At 37.9% G+C, this 14,459-nt stretch overlaps 1 protein-coding gene across 5 annotated transcripts in view; it reads right to left on the reverse strand.

Moving 5' to 3' along the window:
* NAALADL2 (N-acetylated alpha-linked acidic dipeptidase like 2) overlaps nucleotides 1–14,459 on the reverse strand; it is a 1,351,869-nt gene that overhangs the window by 828,651 nt on the left and 508,759 nt on the right. The gene's annotated exons all lie outside the window — the stretch shown is intronic.

The following is a 14,459-nucleotide window of genomic DNA, read 5'->3' on the forward strand; positions in this document are numbered from 1 at the left end:
CAAACCCACATGTCATGACACAAAATGCAAAGGCTTTTAGAAGTAAACATAACTGTCTCAATAAGCAATCAAGCTAGGCCACAGTCCCGAATGGTACTACACTTTAGAAGAGCACTATCATAAGTTAAATTTCTTCCTCTGTATTTCTAAAGGCTCTCTTCTTTCCCTAAGACAGAGGAAACCCAGTTTTCTCAAAACTGTGGAAAGTGGTACACTAACCACTGTGTCAACAATACACTTCTTCCTGTTGTAAAACCTGGGAATCTGTCTTTCTCTTCAGTTTCTAAATCTATAAGATTACCTTAGAATTATTTCAATTACAATGAAGAAGCTAGGCCTCTTTACAAAAGTTTTTGCCCACTCCACCTGATCACGGGATGAAAAAGTAAGTCCCCAGAAGAATGAGAAATTGATTATGAAGTGAATTGTGTGATAGTCTATATTTCAAGCACATGCACGTTTTATTAGAAGTCAAAATTAGTTAATACAAAAAATCAGGTGAGGGTGCCTAGATTTAGATGCCCAACTCTCAGGAGGCTCAGGCAAGAGAATTGCAAGTTTTAAACTAACCTCAGCTATGAAACTAACTTAGTTTCAAATAAAGCAATAGGGTGATTATAAATTAATACAGATAGATAGATAGATAGATAGATAGATAGATAGATAGATAGATGAGAGATAGATAGATAGATGAGAGATAGATAGATAGATGGATAGACAGATGACACCGAGAGAGAGAAAGAGAGAAAGAGAGAGAGAGAGAGAGAGAGAAGATTGATTATATAATGGTATAAAAAGAGTGTTCCTGAAGTTCCTTCCCAACTTTCTGGCATCTGTAGCCACATGATCATCTTTCTAATGGTCAACTAGATATTTTATCAGTTCCACTAAAAATGGACAGGTGGACTGGAGAGAGAGAGATTACCAGCTAATTAATTTGGATCTGCAATACTTATATAAAAAGAAGAAAAAGAAAAAAGAAGAAGGGGAAAAGGAGGAGAAAGAATAAGAAAAGGAAGAGGAGGAGGAGAAGCAGTGGTGGCAGAAGTTTGCAATTTTAATGTAGAGTAGAGGAAACCTAAGGATTACAGGGCTTTGGGGCCATCCCCACTATCCAGCTCATAAGCTCCACACATACATGTAAACCAGCAAAATATATGAGAGAGAGAGAGAGAGAGAGAGAGAGAGAGAGAGAGAGAGAGAGAGAGAGAGAGAGAGGATGGAGGGAGGGAGGGAGGGAGGGAGCTCATCAAGTCACATAATGATTGAGTTTGTCCTAGGGCCTGGCAAGGGAATCCTGTCATGTACTCACTTATAACTGGATTTTAGCCATTTGGTACAGGACACACATACTAGAATTAACAGACACAAAGATGATAAGTAACAAGGAGGACCCAAGGAAGGATGCTTAAATGTCCCTCAGAAGGAGAAATAGGAAAAACAGAGGTTGTGGTTGAAGAGACAGAGAACAATTAAGAGAGGAATGCAGAGAGAAATAAGGGTGCAGATCAGACCTAGAGAGAGCAGGGGCAAGAGGACAGAATGCCTGCAGAGAAAAGAGAAACTGTGAGTGGGTGAATCTTTGTGCATAACTGGAGAATGGTCAGAATCGGCCTCTGGGAGGATATAAGGGGAACTCTAGCTGAGACTTCTAGTAGCAGGAGTCATGGAACCTGAAGAGGACACCCTCTTACTAAACAAGACTCACAGTGGAGGAAGGAGAACACCAAACCACCAACAAAGACATTGATACAAAACGTATCCTACTACAAACTCGTGTGGATAAAGACAGAGCAAATAGAGCATATAATTAGGCAATGGCCAATGGATGTATGGCTCTGCCCAAGACACAACTATGGAAGAGGGCCAATCCCTGACACAATTAATGATACTCTGCTATGCTTGCAGACTGGGGCCAACAGAGTTGTCCTCTGAGAGACTTCACCCAGCGGTAGTTCAAAACAGATGCTGAGACTTGCAGGCAAACAATGGGTGAAGTTTAGTGGAAAAGTAGGAGGAAGTTTCTGAGGGTGATAAGGGGAAAATGGGAGGGAGGGAAGAATGGGAGGATACAAGGGATGGGATAACCACTGAGATGTAACAAGAACAAATTAATAAAATATTAAATTTCTTGGGAAAAAAGAATTTAGAAATTATAAGCTTAAAAAAAAGTAGGAGGAAGGATAAAAAGACCTAGAGGCCACAAGAGTTCTACAAGAAGACCAATAGAGCCACCTAACCAGGGCCCAGCAGGGCCTTTGGATTCTGAAGCACCAACCAAGGACCATACATTTACTGGACTTAGGTCCTCTACATATATGTAGCTGATGGGCAGCTCAACATGCAGGTCCAGTAGTAAGGGTAGTGGATGCTGTCTCTGAAATGAACTCTGATGCCTGCATTTCTTCATCAATCCTACATCCAACAAAGGCTAATATCCAAAATATATAAAGAACTCAAAAATTAAACATGAACAAATAAAATAACGCAATTTAAAAATGGGAAACAGAGCTAAACAGAGAGTTCTGAATAGAGGAATGTAGAATGGCCAAGAAGCATTTAAAGAAATACTCACTTCCCTTAGTCATCAAAGAAATGCAAATCAAAATGACTCCAAGATTCCATCTTACACCTGTCAGAATGGTTAATATCAAAACTGATGGGACAGCACATGCTGGCGAGGATTTGGAGAAAGAAGAACACTCCTCTATTGCTGGTTGGAGTTCAAACTTATACAACCACTTTGGAAATCAATCTGGTGCTTTCTCAGAAAACTGGGGATAGGGCCACTAAATGACCCAGATATACTACTTCTAGCCATATACCTGAAAGATGCTTCACCACACAAAGATATTTGCTCACCTATGTTCATAGCAGCTCTATTTGTAATATCCAGAATTTGGAAACAAGCTAGATGTTTGTCAACAGAAGAATAGTTAAAGAAACTCTGGGACATTTACACACAATTAAAAACTAGGAAATCATGAAATTTGCAGGCAACTGGATAGAACTAGAAAAGATCATCCTGAGTTAGTGATCCTAAAGACACACATGGTAATTGTAACAATTTTTAAATCCCATAAAAAATTAACCTAGTCATTTATAGGTCTTGAGAGAGGAATTCAGAATCAAGGAATCATAATATGCTCTAATATGTTAATTATAAAATCTAGGTTTCTCTCAATAATGTGCTAGGTATAATGTTAATGGTTTTACTAACTGTGATCATTAAAGTAAAAATTTATAATGATGAAATTATACCAAAACCCAAATGAAAGATGTCAGCAATCTGTGTATTCCTATATAAACTACACACTGGTAAGGATGCCCAACTCAGATATTTATGGGAACTAAAATAAAAGGCTTCACAAAACATATGCAAATGAGCTTTGGTGAATGTTAAATATGAACAGTAATAACAACTTGATGAAAGAACTTTTCAATATTTCAGAAATTACATGTCATCTTTCATGATTCTATCTGATAAATAGATTTGGTGGTGGCTGTTAGAAGCTCAAGGGCCCTACACACTTATCAGGAAGATAAATGCTTTCTTTCTCTCCTATTGCTTTCTCTGAGAGACTTCCACTCATTGGGGATTATGTTCTGAAAGTAAAAAACCAAAAACAAAATAGAAGATCAGAAAGCTTTTTCCTAGGTATAATAGGTTTAGAAGTAGGCTGAAACATTGCCATAAAGTCCTCAGGAAAACAGAATTCTGCATAACTCTGACAGAAATGACAGCAGGTAATTTTGTATGATGTCCAATTCATGTCTCGAAGCATTTGTTGACTTGTGTTCAAAAAAACTTGGTATAGAAATGGAAACAGGAATTAGCTGTAGTAAAACACTAAGGAGTAAGGAAAGACCGTGTCTCACCCATACCCCACATGACTGTAGAGGTGGAAGTGCAAGGGTTAGTGGAGTCCACAGTAGAGTGACTGGAGTCTGCTAGCAAAGGGACTTTAGGATGGACTCAGAGAGATTTGGGAATTTTAAATGGTCTCTGGAGAAAGAATAGAGGAACTCCAGCTGTAAACAGATATGAGCAGAAATAAGCAAGTTACAACACAGAGGGTCCTGGCCAGCTCATCATATAGGCTTTACTTTCCAAGGGTACTTCTAACTGTATTGGAAATTTGGGCAGCTCCTTTTAGCCAATTGCTGATGAAACATATAATTCAACAGATTTTGACATATTCTGAAGATGTTTTATGCAGCAATATTATTTCCAAATAAAACAAAATTAAGAATGAATATTTTCATTTCTCAAACTTAAAATAAAGTAATTTGATTAAGCCAAATAACATATTTACTCTTTATATGATTTCCAATGCATTTTTAGCATGATTCCTTTGATTGTCCCCATAGTGGAGTTGATTAATAGATATTCTAAAAGTGTCACACGTGGCAGTGCCCACCTGGGATATTTCCTAACATGGGACTGTTCTCAGATACTCAGCTCTCCCAAACTTACTAATGCGCTCTCTTCTATGTCTCTTTGTCTTTTGCATTTATATAGACTACAGATACAGATATCTAGTATGTTTTTCATTTAATTAATGAATGTTTACTGACCACCAAGCATGATATCTGTGATTTGAAACCCAATAGGACTCAACTCAAACTCAAACCATCTTCACAAGGAGATGCACTTTCAGAAGAAGACAAGAAAGAAAGTCAAGGTAAGAGAAGAAAGCAAGACAGAAGGTCAAAGTAAGCATTAAAAAAAAAAAAACAAAAAACAAAAATAAAACCAGTACCGATGATGAGCTTCTTGAGCAGACCCATGGGGCTGAATGAAATACTATCAACAAGTTCGCAACATCAGGGTTGAAAACATTCCTACAGGACCTGAACTGCTTGAATTTGTTCTCTGACCAAGAAAGAATAATTAAACTCTTCTTACAGGCTTGCTTGGAAGTTGCAGATGATAATAGATTTTTTCATCCTTGGATCTTCATGGCTGGTAAGAACAAGTTAGGTAGGCCAACGCCAGGCACAGTAAAAACACCAAAATAGCATTTGACAGTTTAATTCCTATAACCTCTATATTAAACTCAAGCAGTGCCTTAGCAACGAGAAGCATCCACTCCAAACACATTACCTTATTAACCTTTTCCAGATGCTGCTGGAGAGAAACTTTTATACAGAAATATATTATTCAAATCTTATGTACTATTTCTTATAGGCAGTTTAAAACTTGAAAGAGAATGGCCTTAAAGCCATTTTTAGTGATAATATCTTTTTAAAATGGAGTATTTTTTTGGTGAAGAATAATAAAAAAAGCAAAAAAAAGTCCCCTTATACAAAGAAAAGCAAGCACAGGTAAAGATTATTTTAATGCAAGAATTTCGTATTATCTCTATGTCTAATTTCCTTGTATGAAGAAAAAAGAAAAAGTGATGATAAAGTCTACTTCATATGATGTTTTTAAAAAATCAATATGTGATAATGTAATTAATATGCTGTCATATAAAAATATAAAAGGGTGATTATTAATCATACTAGCTCTTATAAAATAAATTTTCTTCTTTCCATTCTATAAGAGTCATATATTATGAGTTCAGGCCATCACATGAAATAAAAAGGGTATAAAGAAAACCAAGAAAAAAGGTGAAAATTATGTTTGTGATGAAAAAGTAAACAGGGTAAGGTGGCCTTTCATGGTCATTTCCTTACAAGTAACATATGACCGATCACTAATGTTGAGTTACACTGGGGAAGGTAGATTGGTTCAAATTCAAGACAGAATACACTAAACACTCTGTCTGTCTGTCTATTGATCTACATATTCTTAGATGGTCCTCAGAAAAAGACATACTTGGACTGAACATAGACTTGTGTATTATACCTTCTTTAATTTGTCTTTCCTAGATGAACTAATGTCCCCCCCCCAGGTAAAGTACCAAGTAACATTTTAATTTTTTTTATTATTTTTTCTTCCATATATACACTTATATTATTACACATATATAAAATAAGCTACCTACAGCAAGAGGAACCATGAAATAATCAGAAGTTATATGAATATTACACTCATAGTGTTTTGGCTATTTGTATTTGGCAGCCTTGAGAAAAACATCTTTCCTATCTTGGTGTGTCTAAAGTTCTGAATAAAAATCAATATCTATCATATATCGTCTTTATCCACTTAAACCATCTATCTGCATTTTTAATTCATATATTTCCCTTCCAGATAACAACAAATAACTTAGTCCATGAAAGGCCAATTAAAGCATACTGAATGAGAATGAGTTGTAAGCTCGCATCCGTGCACAGATCTATATTTTAGATCAGGACAGAACAGCAAAATGAAGTAGTTTATACTTTAATAGATCCTAGATCCCTCTGATGAAGGCAAGTTTTCAGCTAAAAGTTAATTTGTTATTTTTATGTTTTTAAGTGTACCTATCTGACAAACCAATGAAATTAACCAAATCTAAATCCAGTTCTCCATTTGAGATAAAAAGGCATTTCCGGCAACCTTTTGCAGAACCTAATTATGTCATCAAGTAATAAGAGCCTCGTGTTATTGTTAACACAGACATGTTTGTCTCTGAAGTTGGAGAGTTGGAGATAATGTTTCACAGGTACCTTCAGTATTAATTACATGGCGATACACTAAGTCCATCTGCTATAGCTGCAGAGCTTGACTGTTGAGTGCATTTAAACAGTTCACAAATACATGTTAGCAGCGAATACATCTTTTCATTTCTGTGAAGTATCATTCTATTTTACTATGAAAATAATATGGATAGTGGCTCTGAACAAGGGCTTGCTTGATCTGTGAGTAAATGATTCACTCACTATGAGAAATGCTATGGGATACACACTATCTTCACTAAACCACTGTATTCATTCCAAGAAACTCTAATGAAGGTCATGACTAAGACATCTGAAAAGTATAGGTACAGCAGGTTAAAAAAAATTCTAAAGATGAATCTTTATAAAGGAAATTGGAAAAATGTTCACCTTTTAAAAATATAATTTCTCCCTATTAGCTGCTGTCAAGCATTTGAAATGTTAGTAAAGGGAGGTTAATTCTGGAAAACTTTTATAGTGCCAGGTCAGTGGACAGAAAAAAAAAAAAGTATTACCTTTATGTGAAAGCCTTGCATAGAACATAGACCGAGTGCCACACTGTATGTGCTGTTTTGTTAAAATCTAAAATAAAGGAAGCATGGTCTATGCTTTTTAATATTATAAAGTGAATAATAAATTTATTAGTAATAGAGGTGCTAATACTTGTGGGATGTTTTATTATAATTGCTCTCTTACTGGCTTCACAAAATTCTAGCTTGATTATTTTTAACACCGAATACATTGGAATTTTTGATACTTCAACATTTCTACACTTTGAAAGATGCTTTTGCTTCATTTAACAGGTGATGACATTTACTGTGGCTACCCTCACAGACACAATTTAATGCCAGTACTGAAAAGTCAGGTTTAGTCATAACTCATGTATGCCAGAGTTTTATTTTAGAATGTAGTAAGTAATTCTCTGTGCACACGTGTGAGTGTGTGTGTGTGTGTGTGTGTGTGTGTGTGTGTGTGTGTTGTACACAAATGCTCCAAGGTTTCTGTCTTTACCTATTAAGTTCTAGGATTATAGGTGACCACCATGCCTTGTGTCTGCTCTGAGTTCACATGGATTCATCCGGGGCTCAGAACTCTGTTCTGCACTCTTTCATGACAAGTACTATATACACTGATCTATCTCAGCAGGCACCAAGCAACACTTATTTAAAAATAAATCTGTGCTTTCTCAAGAATGAGGAGGCTTCTGCCCAATGGAGATTTCTCCCAAGTGTTAGCATGTAGACTTTTCTGTCAGTTCTGGCCACATCTCATTCTACACGTAGATTATTCCAGAATTCCTACAAAAATTTAAAAGCTAAATATTTGAAGTGGCTGTGCTGATTAAACTATAGTAGACCAGCGCTATCATGGCTTTTCTTAACATTCAATCAACCTGCCTTAAGATTCCATGACATAGAGCATGAATGGTAGAAAAAGTAACATGAATTAAACCCTGAGTTTACTTTCAAGCGACTTTCCAGCTACAAGTTCTTGAATCAGTTTCTCTTTGAAATAGTGTTTCTTTGAATCAGATGAGGTGTTTGGCTAAGAAACATTTTAAACTAAGAGTGTGTTCTCAGCAATTGAGGCTTTAGTGATGAACATATGGCCCGAAGTCTGACTACCTCAGTTTTATCAGATGTAAATTTGATTATAATAGAATAGCATCGGGGATGCTCTAAAAGTCAAGACACCTTGCATGCAGAACAGCACAGAGAAGAATACATGGTATGGAGCAAGTGTTGTGTATATACTAGCTGTTACTATTATTTTTTAAAAACAAATGCTATGATTCCCAGCAATTAAGTGCCTCCTCATTTTGGCAGCAAGTAGATATAAAATAGGAACTTATAGCTGGAGAGGTGACATTGTGTTTAACAGAGATTGCTGCAGAGGACCTGGGTTCAGTTCCTAGCACCCATATCATATGGCAAACAGACATCTGAGTTACAGTTCTTTGTCTCTTCTGGTATTTGCAGGCACAGCATGCATGTAGTAAACATACAGACAAGCATACACCTGCACGCAAACACACACACACACACACACACATACATGCAAATAATTAAAATTTTTCAAATTATATTAGCTATGGCCTTGACACTAATTATGAGTTTAACGGTGTCAGAATGAAAACATGATATATCACATTAGCATAAGAAAACTGGATTAAGGACATGGGCTCTATTATTTTCACCAAAACTATTCATTTGCTTGGTTTTTGTTTATGTTTTAATATTTTTTATTTTGTCTTGAACCTTCATCACTGAACATTTATTTGTTTTGATTATTTTATGTATGTGGTCTTTCACTACATGGCATTTCTGCAGAGAGTTGCTTCAAAGCACCAATCAAAACTCATAAAATCCTAGAGTGAGTCTTCTTAGTTATTTAGACCATGCTGACTTCAATAAGATAAGAACAGGTGGACATGCAACTCAAGAAATAGGAGCTGCAGTCCGTAGTACACAACCCAGAAGCATCTGCTGTGGCCTAACTTGATTCAATATTAAAAAACAAACAAACAAACAAACAAACAAAAAACTAGAGAAGTTGCACAGGAAAAATGAACTAGTTTGTTAAAGAAAAATTGCTGAGTAGAACCTAAAGAAAGTGGGTTTCTCTTAAAGTTTGTAGTATTCAGTAAGAGACAACAATTTGCTCTTGTGCTTGAGATTAAACACATTACCATCTGTGCCCTTTTTTTCTAATTCCCATGACTCTCCTACCTCTGGACATAAAGTATGTGGAGATTATGTCTAATTCAGTGTATTCTATGTGTTATTAAGTATCATATAGCACTCTTTCCTGTCATGGTCAATCCAAGTAGGACTTATTATTGAATTTGGAAATATATATATATATATATATATATATATATATATATATATATATTTGTCTTTCTTTTTTATATATTATATTAATTTATACATATTACATCTCAATTGTTATCCCATTCCTTGTGTCATCCCATTCTTCCCTCCTTCTCATTTTCCCCTTACTCCCTTCCCCTATGACTGTGACTGAGGGGGACTTCTTCCCCCTGTATATGCTCATAGGGTATCAAGTCTCTTCTTGGTAGCCTCCTATCCTTCCTCTGAGTGTCACCAGGCCTCCTCATCCAGGGGACTTACTCAAATATGGGGCACCAGAGTTTGTGTGAAAGTCAAACCCCACTCTTCACTCAACTGTGAAGAATGTCATGTCCATTGGGTAGACATGGGTAGGGGTTTGAAGTTTACTGCATGTATTGTCTTTGGCTGGTGCCATAGTTTGAGCAGGACCCCTGGGCCCATATCTGCCCATCATAATGTTCTTCTAGTAGGTTTCTAGGACCCTCTGAATCCAGTATTAGCATATCCTTGAATGAATGGTAGAATTCTGCACTGAAACCAACCGGCCCTGGGCTTTTTTTTTTTTTTTTTTTTTTTTTTTGGTTGGGAGACTATCAATGATTCCTTCTATTTATGTAGGGGAAAAGGGACTTTTTAGCTTGTTTGTTCTTCACTCAATTTTGGCAAGTGGAATTGATCAAGAAAACCATACATTTGGCTTAGATTTTCAAATTTTGTGGCATATTTGCCTTTGATGTAGGATCTTATGATTCTTTGTACATCATCAGTGTCTGTTGTTATGTCTCCCCTTTCATTTCTGATTTTGTTGACTTGGATACTGTCTTTCTGCCTTTTAGTTAGTTTGGCTGATGGTTTGTCTATCTTGTTGATCTTCTCAATGAACCAGCTCTTGGTTTTGTTGAGTCTTTTGACTGTTTTCTTAGTTTTTAATTAATTAATTTCAGCCCTGAGTTTGATTATTTCCAGTCGTCTACTCCTCTTAGGTGTTTCTGCTTTGTTTTTTTCTAGGGATTCCAGCTGTGTTGTTAAGTTGCTTATGTGGGATGTTTTTAATTTCTTTTTAAAGTCACCTATTGCTATGAATTTTCTTCTTAACACTACTTTCAATGTATCCCACAAATTTCCGTATGTTGTTTCATTATTTTCATTGAATTTAAGGAAGCCCTTAATTTCTTTCTTTATTTCTTCTCTGACTCAGGTCTCATTAAGTAGAGAATTGTTTAGTTTCCACGTATGTGTAGGCTTTTTGTTATTTCTGTTGTTGTTGAATTGCAGCCTAAGACCATGGTGATCTGATAGAATACATAATATTATTTCAATCCTCTTGTATCTATTGAGGCTTGCTTTGTGACATACTATATGATCAATTTTGGAGAAGGTTCCATAGGGTGCAGAGAAGAAGGAATATTTTGTTTTGTTTGGGTGAAAGGTTCTGTAGATATACTTTAGAACCATTTGATTCATGGCATTAGTTAATGATGTTATTTCTCAGTTTGGTTTCTGTTTCAATGACCTATCCTTCAGTGAGAGTGGGTGTTGATGTCTCTCTATTATTGTGTGGGGATCAATGTGTGTTTTAAGCTCCATTAATAGATCTTTTACAAATGTGAGTGCCCTTGTATTGGCAGCATAGATATTCAGAATTGTGATGTCATATTTGTTGACTTTACCTTTGATGAGTATGAAGTGTCCTTCCTAATCTCTTTTGATTAATTTTGGTTGAAAGACTATTTTGTTTGATATTAAAATGGTTATACCTGCTGGCTTTTTGTGGCCATTTGCTTGGAATATTTTTTCTAGTCTTATACCTGAGGTAATGTATATCTTTATGGGTAAAATGTGTTTCTTGAATACGGAAGAATATTGGATCTTGTGTATGCATCCATTCAATTAGTCTGTGCCTTTTTATTGGAGAATTGACATGTTGATAGATATTAATGACCAGTGACTGTTAAGAGTCTTAATTTTGTTGTTGGTTCCAGTAGACCACTTGTGTGGTTATGGTTTTGCAGTGGTGTCGTTACTGATTTCCTGTGTAGTTTTGGTTGTAGCTTGTCTCTTTGGGATAGAATTTTCCTTCTAGTCCCTTCTGTAAAGCTGGATTTCTGGATAGGTAGTATTTGAATTTGTTTTTGTCATGGAATATTTTGTTTTCTCCATCAATGGTTATTGATAGTTCTGCCAGGTAAAGTAGGCTAGCCTGGCATCTGTGATCTCTTAGGGTTTGAAGAATCTCTGTCCAGGTCCTTCTGGCTTTTATGGTCTCTGCTGAGAAATTGGGTGTAATTCTGATAGGTTTGCCATTAAATGTTATTTGGAACTTTTCCCTTGCAGCTTTTAATATTTTTTCTTTTATTTTCTTTTCTTTCTTTCTTTTTTTTTTTTTTTTTTTTTTTGGTATATTTTGTGTTTTGATTATTATGTGACAGGAAAATTTCCTTTTCTGGTCTATTCTATTTTGTTTTCTAAAGGCCTCTTATATGTATATAGGCATCTCTTTCTTCAGATTGGGGAAGTTTTCCTCTATGATTTTGTTGAGAATATTTTCTGGGCCTTGGGGTCTGGCATCTTCTCTTTCCTCAATGCCTATTATCCTCAGATTCCTTCTTTACATTGTGTCCTTGATTTCTTGGATTTTATGTGTCAGGATTTTCCCAGATTTAGCATTTTCTTTAATGGTTGCTTCAAGATCTACGGTTGTATTTTCTAGACCTGAGATTCATTCCTCCATCTCTTTGATTCTGTTTGAAAGGCTGGCCTCTTTGTTGCTCGGCTTCCTCTCTGAGCTCTCACAATCCCATTTTCATTCTGTCTGTGTGTTTATCATTGAATACATTTTCATCTCAGATCTTGAACAGTTTTATTTATTTCTTTCATCAGATTGTTTGTATATTCCTGAGTTTCTTCCTTTGACTCTTTAGAGGCCTTCAGAGATTGAAGAGTTTTATTGATTTCCTTCATCTAGTTGTTTGTATTTTCCTGAATTTTTTCCAGTGCCTCTTTACAGGCATCTTCTATGTCTTCCACCTGTTTGGCTGCATCTTCCTGCATTTGGTTATGAATTTTATTTGATTCCTCCATTATCATTGTCATTACTAAGGATTTGAGGTCATTTTTTTGTATTTCCATCGTGTTTGAGTTTCCTGGGTTGTTTTCTTTGGGATTGCTGGAATCTGGAGATGCCATTTTTTTTGTATATGATTTTATGCTGTCCTTTAGGCATCTTTCCATCTCTGTTTTTGGCAGGTAGCTTCTGGAGTTGGGTCAATGGAGTCTGGGGATAGATTTACCTGTTTTCTCATTATTTTCTAGGCTGGAAGCTCTGATGCTTCACTCGTCTGGATAGACTCGTCAGGAGTCTAGCCCTGTAGTTTGGGTCTCTCACAGCCAGTGATCCCCAGCTCCCCTGTCCTGTGGATCCTGTAATCATCCTGGGTCTTTGAATGTGTGTTGAGTGAGGCCAAAGTGTCCACAGACTTTTGGTTCCCTTGTAGCACTAGAGCTCTCCAGTGACTGAAGCACATTGGACAGAGGGAGTCTACTGGCCACTCTTCTCCCTTTCTCCCCAATATTTTCTTAGTCCTGGAGCTTTGATACTCTGCTGGTCTGTATTCCCAGTAGATTCATGACCAAGACTGCTTGCAGAGTCCAGGTTAGTGTCACCGGGCCCAAACTGCACACACACTCAGTCCAGTTCACGTCTCTGGACCCAAATGGGTCTCTGGACCCAAATGGGTTTTTGGCCTAATACCTGCAGTTAGTCCAATTAGCACTGAGTCCAACCAGTGTCTCGGGCCCAAACCTCACACTGAGATTGCTGAGTTCATCTAGAGTCTCAGGGCCCAAACTGACCACCAAGTTCAGCTAGGGACTCTAGGCCCAAACTGTGCACCGAGCTCAGCCAAAGTCTCAGAGCCTGCCCCACCTTCAAGTTCTGCCAGGGACTCTGGGCCTAAACTGGTTGCTGAGCTCTGCTAGAGTCTCTAGACCCAAACCGCCCACCAAATTCAGCAGAATCTCAGGGCTGGGACTGTGCACTGAACTAAGCCAGGGACTCTGGACCCAAACTGCACAACAAATTCAGCTAGGGACTCTGGACCCAATCTGCACACCAAGTCAAGCCAAAGTCTCAGGGCCGGGACCGTGCACCAAGCTCAACTAGAGTCTCTGGTCCCAAACTGTCCACCAAGTCCAGCTAGGTTCTCTGGGGCCAAACTGCCTGTCAAGTTCAGCTAGGGACTCTGGGTCCAAATTGTCCCCCACATTCAGCCAGGGACTCTGGGTTTAAACCACATACTGAACTCAGCTAGAGTCTCAGGGCCTGAACTGCATGCCAACCTCAGCTAGGGACTCTGGACCTAAATTGTACACTGAATCCAGCTAGGGACTCTGGGCCCCAGATTGTGCCCCGAGTCCATCCAAAGTCTCAGGGCCAGGACCGCATGCTAAACTCAGCTAGAATTTTTGGGCCCAAACTGTGCACCCAGTCCAGCTAGGTTCTCTGGACCCAAACTGCATGCTTGGCTCAGCTATAGTCTCAGAGGCTGAACTGCTCACCAAGCTCAACTAGGAAGTCTGGGCCTAAACCACACACTGAGCTCTGCTAGAGTCTCAGCAGCTGAACCTCACTCCAAGTCCAGTTTGGATCTCTGGTCATGAGCCACACTCTGAGTTCAGCAAGGGTTTTGGGGCCCAAATCTTGCGCTGAGTCCCCCTCCCTCAGCAATTCCCACCAGTTACGATGCCAATCGCCTCTGTCGGAGGGTTTCCAGCTGCAAATCTCAGTAATCGCCACTGCCGCTGCTGCTGCTGCTATGGTCCAAAAGTATCCGCACTCTTCCCATGTGCAGGGGTAAACAGGTTTTCTGTATTTTGGTCCTTTTGAAATGTGGAGTACTCCCACTGTAGTGCGGTGGGGAGCTTGGCGTTCCTGGTTCAGAATGCCATGCAATTCCCTGAATCGTTTACTGGAGCTTCTAACCAAGGTCCACATTGCTTGCTGCCATCTTGAATCCCTCC

The sequence above is a fragment of the Acomys minous genome (genome assembly GCF_964271855.1).
Source record: "Acomys minous genome assembly, chromosome: 19".
NCBI lineage: Eukaryota > Metazoa > Chordata > Mammalia > Rodentia > Muridae > Acomys > Acomys minous.